Here is a 16,502-nt window from a genome sequence, read left to right on the forward strand (position 1 = left end):
CTAATTCGTACTTGGACGACCTTTCGGTTATGCCCCTCCACGTCATCTTTATATAGGGGATACTGCAAACAAACTTGTTCTAACAGGGAAGACATATTAGCACCTAAACAGTACTATCAAGTTACACAATCACACAACTAAAATTTCTACACCTAAAATACACCAGAAAAAAAAAATATATATATAACTTACCACCATATGTCTCCGAAGGCATACACTTGCAAATCCACTCTTTCAATCACCTTAGACATCGGCCGGCACCACTCTGTGTCTCTGTCTCCTCACACTGGACCGTCTGCATCATGGTCATCTACATACCTTTCTTCAGTGCTGCAGGCACCACCCAGTTAAGGACTGGTTGGGACATTCTATGCCATGTCCACCACAGAATCGAAGGTCTACCTCCTTCTGCTCGTGTGGTCTGCTCTGCAGATCTTGAGGGCCCCTGGGAAATCCGTCGACGTCTGGCTTTGGATCATCTACTATCATCAGCTTGTTTCGGTCCAAGGAGCCGTGGTCCGCTGTATGTTTGCTGCGGCTGTCTCCTCCCCAATCTTCATCGCGTTTGCTGTCCTGGCTTGGAGGGTCCCGACAGTTGGAGCTGAGGAGGAGGACTGTTCGATTCTCCATTTTGAAATCCACGCTGTTGGTCTTCAGTTTCCTCGGCTTCTGTTTAACTTGGCTCCCCATCGTTCTCCTTGGCCCGCCAGGACTTTTGCCGTTTACCTTTGCCTCCCTTACCTTTCCCTTCTTATCTTAGCCTCTTATCTTGTTTTCCCGCTCTAACTACTGAAATGTAACTGTTATGTATGTATTTATTTAATTGGTTCTTTGTAAGCCGCTTTGGGGCTGCAATACTGTGGCAAAAGGCGGGGTATAAATGTACTGAAATAAATAAATAATAAATATGCCCTATCCCAATTGCTCCTCGTATGGGGCACCAAAAGATATATAGGGCACTTCCTTCTTGCCTCTAAAAGGGGGGAGCTGAACAGAAGAGACTGAAAAAAGCAAGCCCTTCTAGCAAGGGAAAAACATTTTAGAGTTCAGTTTTTCTGTTTTATAATAATGCTAACATTTATTAGAGTAAATAAATGGTTACAATAAAAATTCTTTTATCCCAGTATTACAGAAAATTTATTTATATCGCTCCAAATTTCAGAAAATCTCTCTCTCTCCCCTCCCCCCTTTTGGAAGCTTTGGACTGGAGGAGTAGCCTAGTGGTTAGTGCAGGTGGGGAACTGGGTTCAATTCCCACTGTAGCTCCTTGTGACTCTGGCCAAGTCACTTAACCCTCCATTGTCCCAGGTACAAATAAGTACCTGTATATAATGTAAACCACTTTGAATGTAGTTGGAAAAACCACAGAAAGGTGGTATATTAAGTCCCATTCCCTTTCCCCTTTAACAAAACCTGCCATAAGTTGTGCTTGTCAGATTACTGAAGCCTAATTTTGTCCAATCACTTAATGCCCTATATTTTCTCTCTTACTTATCTGGTATTCTTCAACTCTGCCTTCTTCAGTTACTTCATCATTCTGAAACAGGAGAGTAGCTACGGGTGGGCCTGGGTGGGCTCAGGCCCACCCAGTTTCTCCTGATCAGTGCTTTTTTTGTGCCTGCACCTTTTTCCTGAGGTCCGCTCACTTGCAAAATCTTTTACCTGAAGTTGTGATTTTCCTCTCTCCCCTGCCCAAGTCATCTTGGCGAACTGGAAGTGAAGGCAGCGCAGCAATGCTCACTGAGGCAGGCACGCTCTGCTGAAGTTGCTTAAAAGAACACAACCAGTGCTATATATGTCTTTGGTGTGGGAAGAACTTCTCATTCGGGGTGAGCTTGAAGTGAACAACATTCAAATTAAAGAGAACAGGTTTGGAGGGAGGTGTGCAAGTGAGACTGGGGAGAAATAAAATATAAATAGTGTAATTGTTAAAATCTTTAAATGGTTCAAAGTTTTTGATTTTTTTCTGAGCATGTACACCGAGAGGAGGGCATGACTGCAATGATGTGTGCATAATTATCAGGTAACCTGGGATAGCTACAGCTAAAAGCCATTTCATTGGCTGATGGTTCCAACAGTAGTTTCAAAGAGGAAGTTTAGCTGACATAGTGTTGAAGAGCTGGTAAGTGAAAATCTGATTGCTTTTTTTCTGTTTGTTTTTATATAAAACATTCTCCTTGGATAGGAAGAGTTTGTGATATGTGAAAATACATTTTGCTTTAATGAAATTGCTAAACTTTAAAGTCAGAGTCTTATCAATGAGGGATACATACAGTGTGCTTTTTGTGCCGGTACAGCCCGGCAGCTTTTTCCTGAGGTCCGGCTCACTTGCCCGCTCCTTTCCGTTCCTGCTTCCGCGCTCCAAAATCTTTTACCCGAAGTCGCAATTCTCCTCTCTTCCCTACCCTCCCCTCCATGTCCAGCAATTCTCTCTCCCCTCCATGTCCAGCATGGGCCTCCCTCCCTCCCCCGCCCTCCCCTCTCCTCTCCAAGTCGTGGCGAACTGGAAGTGAAGGCAGTGCAGCAGTGCTCACTGAGGCAGGCACGCAGGCAGGTTAGTCTCCTCTCGCGTCGTTTCCCTCTCAGTGCGTCCTCTGCAGTGCCCAGGTTAAAATAATAATAATATTATTATTTAAAAGCTTTATATTTAATGTGGACAGGTTTCTGGATGGGGGTGAGGGGATGCCATACTAGGGAGTTATGGGTAAGGGGGTAGGACAGGGCTAATGCTAGGCTGCGTGCAGGGAGGGCTGGGGCAGATGCCTACCAATCAGATGGATGGTGGGGAAGGGAAGGACTGATGCTGAGCTATGGGAATGGATAGTGGGGGTAGAGTAGAGAAGGGAAGGGCTGGATGGTGGGATAGGGAAGGGAAAGGCCGATGCCAGGCTACAAGGATGGATAGGGGGGTAAGGAAGGGAAGGACTGATAGCAGGCTATAAGACAATTTCTGATTTTTGGTCCTTAATTCTATAATTGATGAGGGTTGGTCTGTGTTTTGCATGTGAACCAGCAGGTGAGAGATTTTGCTGGCATGTAGTTTGTGTGGGGGATCTAGGAGTCTGACTTGTCTGGCCTTTCCAATGAGATGCGTATTGCTGTTGTGTGTATTCACTGCTGCCTTTGTAAAGGTACTGTTATTGGCATTTGTATTCCTAATTGCTTAAGGTTTGCAACATAGACTCAAGAAGTTTCTTTGCAGGATTTTCTGTTACTTTATAAAGTACCTGGAGGTGAAGGGATTTTGTGTTGTTATTATTGAGGTGCTACCCGAATTTAAATACATTTCTCCTATGGAAAGCTATAAGAGGAAACATTCTAGCTATGTCCTCTATATGCGACAAATTCCATAGTAGGTAGAAAAAGAAGTCTTCAAAGGTATATTTACCAAATTTTAAATGTTTGATTAATACAGCTTAATAAGGCATATATATTTATTATAATGTAAAGTTGAAGGATATGTACCAAACCGTCGTCATTTTATTTTGTCAGCATCAGAAGGGAGATAGAGTAGAGCTAGAGGAAGTGAAAAAGACTTCAAAGTTTACTTAATCAGGCATTTGTTATAAAGCAAAGTTTGAAGGATATTTGCTATTGCTGTAATTATATTGCAGGATCCTGTCATGTGTATTGAGATGTTTGCCATTATTGCAGACTTATGTCTGGTCAAGTTTAAGATATGGGATAATGTAACTGTGTTACAAATATCTGTTTTTCTATTAAGTATATATGTGGTTTATATTGATGCAGCACGCAAAAAAAACCAGAAGAAACCAGTCTTCGCAAAAAACAACACTGGACAAAACAGCGAAGATGACTAAAAAAATAAAAAATAAAAATTAATAAAAAATAAAATAAAAGAGCGGCGACACTTTGGTTATTGAAGTTAAAAAGTAGGCTTTATTTATCAATAGATAGCAGGGAGAAAGGACACAGCTGTGTTTCGGCCGTACAGGCCTGCGTCAGGAGTCTTCTCACTGTATGCTGATTTCCTATATTATCTAAATTATGGAGGAAATATGTGTGGCTGCTGACACAAAAAGTAGCACATGTGAGGTTATCTTGTTGGGCAGACTGGATGGACCATGAAGGTCTTTTTCTGTCGTCATCTACTATGTTACTATGTTACTATCCAGCTTATAATCGAAAGAGAAAAACGCCTATATTTCGACCCAAATCGGGAGATGGGCGTTTTTCTGGCAGAGGCGCCCAAATCGGTATAATCGAAAGCCGATTTTGGGCGTTTCCAACTGCACTCCGTCGCGGAAACGAATAAAGTTGATGGGGGGGTGTCGGAGGCGAGTCGGAGGCGGGACTGTGGCGTGGTTAGCAGCCGAGGAGAGACGGGCGTCTTTAGCTGATAATCGAAAAAAAAAAAAGGCGTTTTTTTCACAAACAAGTCCCAAAAAAGTGCCCCAACTGACCAGATGACCACTGGAGGGAATTGAGGATGACCTCCTCGGACCCCCCCAGTGGTCACTAACCCCCTCCCACCCAAAAAAACCCACTTTAAAAACTTTTTTTCCAGCCTCTATGCCAGCCTCAAATGCCATACCCACCTCCATCACAGCAGAATATGTTCAAACCTGTCACAGCCTTTCCCTGGGTCAGATGTGGCTCTCGGGTGCACTACAGGGTCACATCAACATTGCATTGTGGTGGGTATTGGGCTCCGTGATTTCATTAGCTTGTGTTACTGTCTCACGATGTTGGTAGTTGGTAGGCTCTTCTCCCATGGTGCTTTTCCCCCTTCCTACTGGGTCAGAGTGTGCCCTGTTGTGTTTCCGGTGGTCCATGAGGTAGTGGCCATTTTTGTTAGCCAGTTTTAGATCCCTTCCATGTGTTAGCCACGTTAAAGAACTTAGTTCTTACATTGAATGTGGCTGAAAGAGGGCATTGTACAGCATTCTGCCAGCTCTGACCTGCTAATCTCACTACCAGGGAGACTCGTTGCCAGTGGTGGGGGCAGAACCTCTGATCTGCAATTAACTGTGAGTAAGCGTGCTTATTCCAATAAAGGACGTTTTCGGAGAGATTAGTCTTCAGGTGTAAACTGGTGTGCCAATGTTATACAGCAGTAACAAGTCCTAGAGGCCTGCGTGTATGCAGGTCCCTGGAGCACTTTTAGTGGGTACCGCAATGCACTTCAGCCAGGTGGCCCCAGGCCCATCCCCCCCTATCTGTAACACTTGTGCTGGTAAATGGGAGGCCTCCAAAACCCACTGTACCCACATGTAGGTGCCCCCTTCACCCCTAAGAGCTATGGTAGTGTTGTACATTTGTGGGTAGTGGGTTTTGGAGGAGGGGGGTTGGGAGCTCAGCACCCGTGGTAAGGGAGCTATGCGTGTGGGAGCTTTTTCTGAAGTCCACCGCACTGACCTAGGGTGCCCAGTTGGTGTCCTGGCATATCAGGGGGGCGAGTGTGCTACGAATTGTGGCCCCTCCCACGACCAAATGTTTCGGATTAGGACGTTTTTGAGCTGGGCGTTTTTAGTTTCCATAAAAACAAACGCCCAGCTCAAAAACGTCCATTTTTTTCAAAAATACGGTTCGGCCTGCCCCTTCACGGACCCGTTCTCGGAGATAAACGCCCGTGGAGATAGGCGTTTCCGTTCGATTATGCCCCTCCACGTATTCTTCAACTCTGACCTCTAAGGTCACATTCACATAATTCTATTTCTTTGGTATTTTTCTCAAATATTCATCATTTGCCCTTTGTAACCTCCTTCCCTCAAATACTTATACTTGTCCTTCAGTGAAAATGTCTCTGTGTTAATTCAGAGTCTGTTTGAAACAAACAAACAGGCACTTGTTAAAGTTTATGGCTCATTACTAGGGCTAAGCAAACCTGTCTATGGTGTGTGAGAAGACCAAGAAGACACAAACTAGCTAATTGCCCTAATAGATCATAAATAAGGGAATAAGTTATCCCACTCTATGAAATTATGCCGTCCCTGCGACACTTTGTTCTATACTTTGTATCATTTCTTTGACACATCGTACCATACTGAACCTAATCTAAGTAATTATTTCATCTGTTTGATACATTGTTTCCATCCCTGTATTATCTCTGTGATACTTTGTACCATACTATGTAAGCCGCATTGAACCTGCTATTGAGCGTGAAAGAGCGGGGTATAAATGCCACAAATAAATAAATAAATATACAAAGCTGACTGATTTGCAAATCCAGACAGCTTTATATTAAACACATTGTAGACAATACACTGAAATCTAGGAATACTAGGAATACTAGGAATTATTAGGAAAGGGATGGTAAATAAGACCAAAAACTACTATAATGCCTCTATCACTCCATGGTGCGACCTCACCTTGAGTACTGCAATTCTGGTTATCGTATCTCAAAAAAGATATAGCAGAATTAGAAAAGGTTCAAAGAAGCGCAACCAAAATGATAAAGGGGATGGAACTCCTCTCACATGAATAATCAATAGAAATAAAACATGAAAAAGAAAATAATTTGATACCTTTTTTATTGGACATTTTATTTATTTATTTGTAGCATTTGTATCCCACATTTTCCCACCAATTTGCAGGCTTAATGTGGCTTACACTATGCCGTAATGGCGATCGCCATTACCGGGTTGAGGATTACAGATGGTATTACATTAAGGCACTTACATACATGGTAAAGTTAAGTATATTATGGTATAACGTATAGGTTCCTGAATGATAGAGTGAGTTAAAACATAGGTTGGATAATCAACTATAAAGAGTTCATTTCCAGCATGGGGAAAAAGTGGTAGTCCATGTGGAGGGTCATAATCGAACGCCCATCTCCATGGGCGTCTATGTCCGAAAACGGGTACGTGAAGAAGCAGGACAGACCGTATTTTCGAAAAAAAATGGGTGTCCATCTTTTGATTCGAAAATACGGTTTGGACGGACCAAATGCCATGGATTTGGTCCTTTCTGAGCTGGGCGTTTTTTTGTTTTTTTTTGCGATAATGGAAAATAAAAACGTCCAGCTCAGAAACATCCTAATCCAAGCCATTTGGTCGTGGGAGGGACAAATGTACCACACTGCCATAGCTCTTAGGGGTGAAGGGGGCAACTACATGTGGGTACAGTGGGTTTCAGAGGCCTCCCATTTACCACCACAAGTGTTACAGGTGGGGGGGGGGGATGGGCCTGGGTCTGCCTGCCTGAAGTGCACTGGAGTACCCACTAAAAGTGCTCCAGGGACAGGACTTCTTGCTGGTGTATAACCTTGGCACAGCAGTTGACACCTGAAGACTAATCTCGCTGAAAACGTCCTTTATTTGAATAAGCACCTTTACTCACAGTTAACTGCAGATCAGAGGTTGTGCCCCACTGGCAACGAGTCTCGCTGGTACTGAGATTAGCAGTAGGTCCGAGCTGGCAGAATGGTGTACAATGCCCTCTTTCAGCAACATTCAAGGTAAGAACTAAGTGGTATAACATGGCTAACACATGAACAGGATCTAAAACTGGCTTACAAAAATGGCCACCTCATGGACTACCTCATGGACTACCGGAAACAAAACAGGGCACACTCTGACCCAGTAAGCAGAGGGAAAAGCACCATGGGAGTATAGCCTACCAACTACCAACATCGTGAGCATTTAACACAAGCTAGCGGAATCATGGAGCCCAATACCCTACACCCACCACAATGCATTGCTGATGTGACTCTGCAGTGCCCTTAACAGAAAAGGTGTCACACTCACCCGAGACCCACATCAGAACCAGGGAAAGGCTGTCAGAGGATAGAATACATTCTGCTGTCATGGAGGTGGGTACGGAATTTGAGGCTGGCATACAGGGTGGGGAAAAAAGTTTGTAAAGTGGGTTTGTTTTGGTGGGAGGGGGTTAGTGACCACTGGGGGAGTCAGGGCAGGTGATCCCCGATTCCCTCCAGTAGTCATCTGGTCAGTTGGGGCACTTTTTTGGGACTTGTTCGTGAAAAAAAAGGTCCAAATAAAGTGACCCAAAATCGCGGTAAAAACGCCTTTTTTTTCGATTATCAGCTAAAGACGCCCATCTCTCCTCGGCCGATAACCACGCCCCAGTCCCGCCTTCACCACGCCTCCGATGCCCCCGTCAACTTTATTTGTTCCTGCGACGGAGTGCAGTTGAAGACTCCCAAAATCAGCTTTCGATTATACCGATTTGGGCGCCCGCGAGAGAAAGACGTCCATCTCCCGATTTGGATCAGAATATGGGCGTTTTTCTCTTTTGATTATAAGGTGGATAGCGTGCTTTCGTTAATAGCAAAGAGGTTAACTAGTTGAGTGGAGAGAGTTCGGTTTTGTCTAGGTGTTGTAGAGTCAATTGTTTCGTATTTAGGATGGGTCGTTTAGGTATGCCTTCTTGAATAGGTCAGTTTTCAGTAGCTTACGGAAGATTGTTATGTCATGCATTGTTCGGTAGTGCGTTCCATAGCATTGTGCATATGTAAAAGAAGCTGGAAGCATATGTGGATTTATGTTTAAACAATTTTTATTGAACAAGCAATAAAACATTACAGCCATATTCTTTAGCAAGTTGTTCGTCTTTCATTACAGTTACTCCCTCCTCCCCCTTAGCAACTCAGTCATACAAACAGTGATATATTCTGGTCAAACTAATAGGAACTCCATACTAAGATATCAAGCCAACAAATGCCTATCCCGGAGAAGGTCTAGACCCTTAGACCCTCCCCCTACGATATCAAAGATCCCTATAATTTAAACAGTACTTATTGAACTGGATATTATTCTTTACCTTTACAAACAGACATCATTCTTTGTCCCTATAGATTCCTTCTCCTTGATGATTCCCTATCTATCCCTAGCCCCCCTTCCCCTCCCCCATCCCCCTCCCATTCCTCCGCTCATGTCTGATTATTATGTAAACATTGTCCAACCATCACAGCACATTCAGAACTAAACTTCTCCCCCTATGGGTCAAAGAATCTATGTATGTACCCCAAAGTTTTAAAAAAGCAATTCTCCTTTTAGGCCCACGTTTAGCTTCTTTTGCCTCCCACATTATCAGCTGGTGGATTAAATTCCGCCAATGCCAATATTCTGGTCCAGTGTCAGTCGTCCAATATTGTAGAATACATTTCTTTGCTAACAAAGTAAGTTTACGAAATAGTGGTGTACCCCCAGGTGCTACCCCTCCAACCGCTCCCGAGTAGTTCAGCAACAACTGTTGGGGAGGGAGTATCCATTATCTGACGACCTAGTATTTCTGACAGATAAGTAGTTACTTTCCCCCAGTAAGCCTTAATTTTCCTACAACTCCAAAAACCATGATAAAAAGAATTTTCTGCACTCCCACACCGCCGACATGTCGAAGTCTGAAGCCCCCCAAACTTCGCTAATTGAGCCTGGGACATGTAGGCACGATGTATAAAGCAAAAGGCACATTCTCTATACTGGGCTCCACTGATTATCTTTGAGATCCTCTTCAACTGCCCATGAATATCCCATGATACCAGACTAACACCTAGGTCTTTTTCCCACCTCTCCTTCAACTGTGTGAGGTTTTTATGAGCTGTGTTCACCCACAGAGCCTTGTGCAGACCAGAAATAGATGGTTTTGACTCTGAAATTTCATCGAAAAAGGATTTTATTTTGGTTCCCAAATGCTGATTAATGCGGCCTCTGTCCAGGGACTGAATAAAATGCTTCAACTGCCAAAATGCATACATTTCTCCACATTGTATAATTATTATTATTATTATTATTATTATTACATTTGTACCCTGTGCTTTCCCACATAATGCAGGATCAATGCGGCTTACATAGTAATTTGAAATACAGAGTTAATAGAAATTTAATAAAACAGTAGTAAAACAATGTAAAGTTGGGCTTAGTAGTGTATGATAAGTTGAGCTAGATAATATATGACAGGATAGGATAGTGTAATTTGGGAGAAAGAGTAAGGAGGGATAAAATTAAGGAGAGATGGAAAGAGAAGGATGGGAGGTTGGTATTTAAGTCAGATCAGAATTGGGGGTGGAAGTTGGTGAGATTAGGTTGGGGCATTTGGGTAGGCTTGCTTAAAGAGATGAGCTTTCAGCATTTTTGTAAAGGGCAAGAAGTCATTTATTAATCGGATTGGTCTGGGTATAGCGTTCCAAAGCTGGCTGCCCAAAAAGGAGAAACTGGATGCGTAGTAGGTCTTGTACTTAATTCCTCTCCAATTGGGAAGGTGTAGGTTAAGATAAGTTCGTGAAGAATTAGATCTGTTTCTAGCAGGGAGGTCGATCAATTAATTCATGTAGCCAGGGGATTCGCCGTGGATGATCTTGTGGGTCATTGTGTTGATCTTAAAATTTATTCTTTCTTTGATGGGGAGCCAGTGAAGCTTTGCTCGAAGAGGTGATGCACTTTCGAATTTCGATTTGCCAAAAATAAGTCTGGCAGCCGTGTTTTGGACAGTTTGTAGTCTTTTCAGTATTTGGGTTTTGCATCCTAAAAAGACACTGTTGCAGTAGTTGGCGTGGGTAATAACAGTAGACTGTATCAGGTTCCGGAAAGTTTTGAGTGGGAGATAAGGCTTCACTCGTTTCAATATCCACATCATATTAAACATTTTCTTCATGGTGAGCTTAGCGTGGTTATCAAAAGATAAATGGCTGTCTATCGTTACTCCCAGTATTTTTGTCAGATATGGGGAGTTTGACATCAGGGGTGTTGAGAGTAGTCGGGAGATAAGGGGAGTATTGGGAAGAGAGAACCAGGCACTGCGTTTTTTCTTTATTTAATTTCATTTTAAAAGCATTAGCCCAGGAGGTTAGAGTGGTAATGGCAGTATTGATTTTGTCGTGGATTTCAGATAGATTGAATTTAATATCAACCCCAAGTATCTGTTCCAATGTCTTAAGGTTTCCATTCTCACTTAAAGCATCCCCCAAACAAGTCAATCCCCGTTCCTCCCAGCTTCGAAAAATTGGATTTTCTAAACTGGCCTCAAACATAGGGTTCCCCCTAATGGTTACAAGTCCACTCCCTATGCCTAGTCTATTCATCAGAAACCGCCAAGCCGTCCTCAAGGGGAGCAACAACAGACTGTGCCGATATTTCCCTGGGATCATGGGCCTCTCTAAATGCAGTAACGTTTGTGGTCTAAAAGCTCAAAAAGTGCCCTTTCTACTTCAAGTGGTGTAAAGTAGCTTGTATCCAATCCTTAATATGCCTTAACAAGCTAGCCATATTATACAGCTGCAAGTCCGGTAGTCCCAAGCCCCCCTGTTCCCAACCACCCAACATCCACTGATATTTCATTTTCACTTTTTTATTTGCCCAGCAGAACTTCACCACTAACTTATAAAAAGCATTAAGATCTTTGCGTAACAAACACAATGGGATAGTCTGCAGGACATAGAGCCATCGGGGGAATATGACCATTCGAATTAGACATATTCATCCTATCAAAGGCAGCTGCAGTAAATTCCAGCTTTCCAGTTGTTATCTGGTTTGGGCCAACAGTAATTTTATATTAGTAGAGTAAAGATCCTCGGACCAGGGAGTTAATTGAATTCCAAGATAACGAAATGCATTCGTCGCCCTTCGAAGTGGGAATCTCCCTTGCTATGCCTCATTTATGTTTACATAACTGGCCAAAGCCTCAGATTTCTCCAGATTTAACTTGAACCCTGAATAGGTACCAAATTCTGTAAGAATCTCCAACAAAGCGTGTAAGGACTCTACCAGGTTCGTAAGCATGACCAGGAGATCATCTGCAAAGGCAGCCATCTTAAATTCTTGGTTATTGATCTTTACCCCCCTCACTGCAGGCATTGAACATATGTCTCTAATTAGAGGGTCCAAATAGAGTGCAAATAATAAAGGCGAAAGTGGACACCCCTGCCGAGTTCCCCGCCCTGTTACAATCTCCTCTGAGCTACTGTCATTAACTACTATTCTTGCTGTCGGATTGGTATATAACGTTTTGAGTGCTTTTACAAACCACCCTGTAAAGCCATAGGCTTTCAAAGTCTCAAACAGATAACCCCAATGAACTCGATCAAAAGCCTTCTCTGCGTCAAAACTGACCATAAGTGTAGGCTCTGATTCTGTTCCTATTTTTTCTAATGCTGCCAATATTTTTCTTAAGTTCTTTGAAGCTGATCTCCCTTTAACAAACCCCACTTGTCCCTCCTGCACTAATTTTGGCAATATCTTCCCCAAACGTTTAGCTAATATTTTAGCAAAGAGTTTCATTTCACAGTTCAGTAGCGAAATTGGGCGACATGATTATGGTAAGGTCACATCCCTTTTGGGTTTGGGAATTAATATAATTTGAGCCGTATTTAACTGAGAAGGCAGGAGACCTTTTTCTACCCATCCAGTAAATACTTCTACCAGTATAGCTTCAATCTCTGCTCCCATCAGTTTGTAGAATTCAACTCGCATACCATCAGGCCCTGGTGCTTTCCCCAATTGGCTATTATCAACTGCCCAGTGAACTTCATCTGCAGTGACAGGGGCATTTAGATATTTCCGGTCTTTGTCTGAGAGGGTTGGATGTTCCACTCCCTCCAGATATACACTACTCAGGATATCTGGTTCTTCTTCTGCCCTATACAACCTCTGATAGAATGATTTAAATATATCTCGAATCTCCTTGTCTGTGTGACATAATTTACCTTTCTCATTTTTTAATGATATAACCATTCTCGAGGCTTATTTACGGGCTATCAATCTGGCCAGCATCTTCCCACCCTTATTGCCAAACCTGTATAGCTGAAACCTATAGAGGTCCTGTGACTTCTTTTCTCTGTCAGGAATGAAAGAGTTCAAGGCCACTTGAGTTGTGATAAGATCCTTTTTCAATTGCACAGTAGGCCTCTCCCCTGTGCTTTTCTCAATACCTTAATTTGTTTCTCTAGCCTCAATCTCTAGCCTTTTTAAATTGACTAACAAAGCTGATGACCTCTCCCCTCAACACTACCTTAGCAGCTTCCCAAAATATCGTTGGGTCCGAAGCGATATGCTCATTAAAACTCCTGTATTCCCCCCAACTTTTCAGCAAATGTTCCCGGAATCCCGTATGGTTCGTCAAGTAGGCAGGGAATGTCCAGCGTCTAGTCTGAGCCCCCACTCCCCTCGGGGACCACGTCACCCGTACCTCTGCGTGATCAGAGATTGCATATGGGCCAATCTAGGTGTCTTGAATTTCCCCCATTAATGAGCGAGACATCAGCAGATAGTCTATCCTAGATTGTGTGTTATGGGCCCTGGACAAATGTGTATAGTCTCTGTCTTGTGGGTGAAGGACCCTCCAAACGTCCAAGAGGTCTAAAATATTGCAAAGGTTTGGGAGGCCTTTCGACATCCAACGTGGTGGCATGGGAGTAGCTTGTGTTTTGTCTACCTGGGGATCCCATACCATATTGAAAGCCCCCCCCCCCAAGATCAGGGGGACCGAGTCCTCCTTCGTCAAATGTCCTAGCAATTGCTGATAGAACTGTTTATCTGGATGGTTCGGTGCATAGATACTTCCCACTAAGATTTGCCTCCTAGCCAATACTACCTTACAGAAGATGTATCGTCCCTCAGGATCTTTGATAATATGGCTAATCTTCCCAGCCACCCCCTTCCGAATCCGAATTACCACTCCACCCTTCCTCCCACTTGCAGGTGAATTGATACAGTCCCCCACCCACCATTTTTGAAGTTTAGCATGCTCAATCGAGTTCAAATGTGTCTCCTGTAAGAGAGCCACATCCGCCCGGATCCTCTGCAGATATCGTAAAATCTTAGACCTCTTCACGGGAGATCCTATTCCCCCCACATTCCAAGTTACTATTTTAAGCATAACCCATATCATTTTGATACCTAATTTTCTGCCCTGTTCCTTTGTTACCAGGGAAGTGCCACCCCAGCCCATGGCCTCCCCCTCTTCTCCTATAGCACTGTGTGTTTTTACTCATGTTGACATAAGTGGAAAAATTCCCTTTCCCCTCCCTCTCAATCAGCTTCCTTAAATATTTATGTTGAATCAGCCAAACTTCTTCTTCATCTTGACCCTCTCCTGTTTCCCCTGCCCTCCCTCCCCACCCTTCTCCCACCCCTCCCCCTGCTTTGGAAGCATATGTTGATTTATATTTAAGTCCTTTACAGCTGGGGTAGTGGAGGTTGAGGAATGTGCATGCTTTTCCTTTTGTGTTCCTTGTAGGTAGGTCTATGAGGTCTGACATATAGATCGGGGCTTCCCCGTGAACGATTTTGTGAACCAGGGTGCAGACTTTGAACGCAATTCGTTCTTTTAGTGGGAGCCAGTATAGTTTTTCTCTTAGGGGTTTGGCGCTTTCGTATTTAATTTTCCCAAAAATGAGTCTTGCTGCTGTATTTTGGGCAGTTTGAAGCTTTTTAATGATTTGTTCTTTGCATCCGGCATAAATGGTATTACAGTAATCTAGGTGGCTCAGCACTATTGATTGTACCAGGGAGCGGAAAATAGCCCTAGGGAAGAAAGGTTTGATTCTTTTGAGTTTCCACATTGCGTGGAACATTTTCTTTACTGTATTTTTCACATGGCTTTTAAGTGTGAGGTTTCAGTCAATTGTAACTCCAAGAATTTTCAGACTATGTGAGATAGGAAGGGTGTAGTCTGGGGTGTTTATGATGCTGGGTTTGTTTGTGTTATATTGTGAGGAGAGAACGAGACATTGTGTTATTTCTGCGTTTAGCTTTAGTTGGAATGCATCCGCCCATGAATTCATTATTTGGAGGCTGTGATTAATTTCATTTGTGATTTTGGTTATATTGTGTTTGAACAGGATGTAAATCGTGACATCATCTGCGTAGATGTACGGGTTGAGTCCATGGTTGGATAGCGATTTGGCTAAAGGTGTCATCATTAAGTTGAAAAGGGTTGGTGAGAGTGGTGATCCTTGTGGTACTCCGCATTCAGGTTTCCATTGTGATGACGTTCTTGAATTTGATATCACTCGATATGTTCTTGCAGTTAGGAAGCCTTTAAACCATCTAAGTATGTTTCCTCCAATCCCGATGTAATCTAGGATGTTCGAAAGTATTTGGTGGCTAACCATGTCGAACGCGCTGGACATGTCAAATTGTAGGAGAAGCACATTATTTCCGGTTGCAATTATTTGTTTGAATTTGGTTAGGAAGGTGGTTAGCACTGTTTCTGTGCTGTGGTTGGATCGAAATCCTGACTGTAATTAATGTAGTATCACAAATTTGTTTAGGTAATCGGTGAGTTGTTTGGTTACCATGCTTTCCATTAGTTTGACTGCCAGGGGAATGGATGCTACTGGTCGATAGTTGTTTGTGTCGTTTAATTGTTTCTTTAGGTCTTTGGGTATAGGGGTAAGTAGTATATTTCCTTTGTCCTTGGGGAAAAGTCCACTCTGTAGTATGTAGTTAATATGTGCCATGAGGTCTGTTAAGAAGCGTTGGGGGGGGCGGACCTTATTAAGTTTTGGGACATATGTCCAGTTTGCAGTGGGATTTGGCGAATTTGTTGATTGCTTGAGTGATGGTTTCTTCGGTTAGAAGATCGAAGTTTGTCCAGGTTCGATCTGCTGGGTATTCGCCAGGAGTTGGGTACAGGCAGTCCATGAATTTTTCATGATCAGTGGTATTGAGTGTTAGCGTGGATCGTAGTTTTATAATTTTCTCATTGAAGTATTTGGCACAGTTGTCTGCTGATGGGGTGTCTGTGCTGGTTGTGGTAACCGGTGTGGTATCTAGTAGTTTATCCACGAGTTGGTAGAGTTTATGTGTGTCTTTATAGTCTGGTCCTATTTTGGTTTTGTAGTATGTTCTTTTGGTTTGTCTTATTGAGTATTTGTATTTTCTTTGCATTTGTTTCCATGCATTAAGTGTGAATTCATCTTTTATTTTTTTCCATGCTCGTTCTAGTCTCTTAACTTGTGTTTTTAGTGTTTTCAGTTCTTCGTTGAACCAAAAAGGTATTGAGATTTGTCTTCGTATGGATCTTATTTGCAATGGTGCAATTTTGTCTAGTGTGTTCCTACATCTGGCGTCCCTATTTATTAAATAATGTTTGGAGTCTGTTTGTGTTGTCCATTTATTATCGTAGATCTGATGCCAGAATTTTACAGGGTCGATTTGGCCTCTCGTGGTGTAGGCTGTGCGTTCCTGCTTGAGGTGTGTACTTTTTTCCACCACTGTAGGGTGAAGTTTAGTTTATAGTGATCTGACCATGGTATGTCTGTCCATTTTGTGTCTTTTATTATAAGGTTTAGGTCTGGGGATAGTTTGTGTGTGAAGAGGTCAATTGTGTGTCCTTTGACATGTGTGGCTTGCATACTAGGCCAGTTAAGGTCTCATAGTTGGAGGAAGTCTTTGCATTCATGTGCATTGGTAGCATTAGGGTCTTTCCTTGTCCATTGAGTAATTTTGTAGCCTGGGGGGCAGAGTTCCAGAATTATGGGGTCCTTTTGGTCATGGATCCAGGTTTCGCTGATGATTAGTAGGTCAAGATTGTCTTCTGTGATCCAGTCTGTTATAATTGTTGTTTTAACTTAATAC

Source organism: Microcaecilia unicolor, chromosome 5 (assembly GCF_901765095.1).
Source record: "Microcaecilia unicolor chromosome 5, aMicUni1.1, whole genome shotgun sequence".
Classification (NCBI taxonomy): domain Eukaryota; kingdom Metazoa; phylum Chordata; class Amphibia; order Gymnophiona; family Siphonopidae; genus Microcaecilia; species Microcaecilia unicolor.